A 3,444-nucleotide genomic window follows, 5' to 3' on the forward strand; every position below is an offset into this window, starting at 1 on the left:
AAAGTGTGAAACGAGTTTCTGTTTTACTTCTTTAGCAAAATACTTATTCTTTACTATTTTGAAAATTAGTCAAATACAATTCTTTCAACAATTATTCTATACACATAAAACAACAAAAACCAGGAAACATTACTTGGTAATACTTTTAGATATATTACAATCAAAACAGAATAGCACAAGTTTTGGGGCTGGAGAGATGGCTCAGTAGTTAAAAACACTGGTTGTTCTTGCAGAAGACCCATGTTTAAATCCCAGCAACCACACAGGAGCTACAACTGTCTGTAACTCCAGTCCCAGGGGATCTGACAGCCTCTTCTGACCTCCATGGGCATTGCAAGATACAGGGGCACTTACCTACACACTGAGAATACACACATACACATAAAATAAAATCAATAAATAAAAATTTAAAAAAAAAGAATAGCACAGGTCTTTCAAAATGAAGTAGTTTGAGAAGTTGAAAGTAGCTGATCCTTGAGTTTTCCTTATTCTCCTATGGTAAATCACTCATAAAGTGAAATTTTTCAGCAACATCTTTATTTCTCTCATGCTACAAAATATTTTCAAAGAACATAAATAAATAAGGAGGTGCTTATCCTGGGCATTCCCGCAGACAGACAAGAGGTTTCTCATGACTAAGTTTTAGTATATAAATGGGGGCATTCGATATCATTCATCTCAATCAGACATCAGTCCTAAGAATATCTCCTAAGCATTTACTTGTGAATGTTTTCTAGGGACAGTGAGATTTTATTTCTGTATAATTTATTCCCACAAATATTTATAGCAGGTGCCCCTGCCCCCCACCAATGTTGTTCCTGCAGTAGTGTTGATGGTTTTTACCTAATAATTACTCTGGAGTATGAAAATGCAGTAATGGCATGTGGAAGGAGAACTCACATCCCACCTGCTGTCTTGCTTTACAAAACTACTTAGTCTTGATGCAATGCAATTGTTCATTGAAATCTAGTTTACTTTATGTGATGATTTATCATTATTTTATGTGAATATATATTCATATATATCTTTTTATTTTTGGCAGTATTAGCAAGGATACCTAGAGTCTTATGCATGAAAGATGAACATTGTACCACATTGCCAGAGAATGAGTATTTTAGGTGTTGAGACAGCAGAAGAAAGGGGAGAGAGAAATTGTTAGCTAGTTTTCTTTCTTAATATGACACAATTCTTTGCAATATTTTAATAGTAGTAATGAGTCTTTTAAAGTATGGACCATCAAGAAACAAGTCTTAACAATATATGATTTTACAAAATAACCAAGAAGCTTAGAATTATTCCTCACTTAAATTTAATCATTGACCAAAACTTAATATGATTCAATCATCCAGTGTGTTACAATGAAATCAATCACGCATTCCTGTTTTCACTCAGAGTTTCCCCAGGAGTAACTGTCATCAGCCACAAACATTCCTAGAGCTAAGGGCAGTAGAACTTACATAAGGCTCAATTCCTCTGTCCTCAGTTATACTGGAGGCCTTAAATTAGTCATAGCTTCCATCCTGCAATGGCAGTAGCCAATTCTTCTACATTGTCTAACATTTTCCTGTCAATAAAATGAGAGTATCAACTTCAAATAATATGGCAATGCTATGGATTGGAGAAGCGGCTGGGTCTGGAAACGTGGATCTTTCAACAGACAGACTAGAGATATTACAGCTTTGACCAGTTAAACTCATGAGGCTTTTGCTACTCTAACAGGTGCTAGCCACCAGTGGATGTTGGGAATTTAACCTGGGTCTCCTGCAACAGTAGCCAGTGCTCTTAACTGATGATCCATCTCTCTAGCCCCCCCAGATGGCAAAGTCTTAAATGGAAAGGCTACAGGCAAGACAAGTAAATGCTGCCATATCTCATACGAACCACATCCCTTGCTTTTCCAGATCCACTTTTGACTGAAATCCATGTTTCTCTCTGGAATCTGGTTTCCAGAACCTAACAGACATCCTGTACGTCTATTCAAGGAGCATCGCTCTCTGAGAACTGCAGTAATATTGAAAGTCAATTCAAAAGAAAGCCTTCAAATTGAGGTACACTTGGATAATCTGCTGAGCATACATTTTATGTTCTTTATATTTACCTCGAAATATTTTAAAGATTTTGTTCCATGGTGTTTATTTTCTGTTTTCCCATTACGTTCCTTTCTCTCATTCCTCCACCCACCTCTTTTTCTCCTCTTTTTCCTCTTCCTTTATTTTTATTTTGTGTATTTTCCAGACAAGTTTCATGCAGCTGACTGACCTCAAAACCACTATGTATCTGAGGATGACTTTAAACTTCTGGTCACTCTGCCTCCACTTCCCAAGTTCTGAGATTGCAAGTATGCTCTGTCAGTTTTACTGGTCAATCGTCTGGTCATAGGGCCACCCGTAGGGAGGTGGGTTCACCTTAAGTTATGCTAAATAGATGGGCAGAATATCTGGTGTGTTAATGAGGTAGTGAATTTTTCCTGCCTGGAATCCTGCCTCTTAGCATAGAACTCCTCAACCCAGCCACAGACATGGAAGTCCCTGGCAGTCTTTCTATTTTTCTTAATTCTTCAGAAGAGTGTAATTTCTCCTTCTTCATATCTCTTTTCCAAACATGCTTTCTTTAAGGCTTTGGGCTATCCTAGCATCTTGCATTTCTTTACCTTTTCCCCAAAGTTCCTTCTCCTAGCCATGTGGTTGTCAGCCAGCTATGTGTCTGACCTCCCCCAACACAGGCTCTAGATCTGCATGTCTTCTTGGCTTTCTTTCCTTTTGCCTTCCATTCTCCTCCTCAAGGCAACTGCCAAGATTACCACCTCATCTGCCCTGAGGATTTTTCTTTAAAATTCTAATAAAATTGTAGAAGCTTCTGTTTTGGTTCACTGTTAATTCTTTTATGAATGAAACTAAAAACTCTCTAGGGGACCCGCTTTCTCCCTGTTTTGCAGCCATCCCTAACTCCAGTTCCAGGGAATTGACACCCTCTTCCAACTTCTGTAGGCATCGCATGGCATGGGTGCACTTATATATGTGCAGGTAATACATTCATACACATAAAATTAAAGCTATATATATATATAAAGAAGCAGCAGCAGTAAAGTTTGCTACGTGCTATGTCTTATAAAACATACAGGAGGAGAAAAGGCCCAGCTTGATGCCGCCTCTCAACCATTCATAGGAAGTAAGAATGGTCAAGCCTAAAACAGACACTGGATTCTAATAATGTCCTGACAAGGATCTCATGCCTAAGCACATTATCCAATCCTTCCAAATATTAAATTTTGGAAATGTTTTCTTTTTGCTACAAATTCTGAATGTAGATAGCATTTGCAATTCTACTTTCTGGACAGTTTTCTTCTCTACATTGTGCATATTCTGTACTGATCTGCAGCAGTCTGTAGGCATGACCAGCCTTTTCAGGATTTGGCAAAGTCTAAGCCTAATATTCCTTACCAAT

This window comes from Nannospalax galili, unplaced genomic scaffold, assembly GCF_000622305.1.
Source record: "Nannospalax galili isolate Female #2095 unplaced genomic scaffold, S.galili_v1.0 scaffold1187, whole genome shotgun sequence".
NCBI classification, from domain to species: domain Eukaryota; kingdom Metazoa; phylum Chordata; class Mammalia; order Rodentia; family Spalacidae; genus Nannospalax; species Nannospalax galili.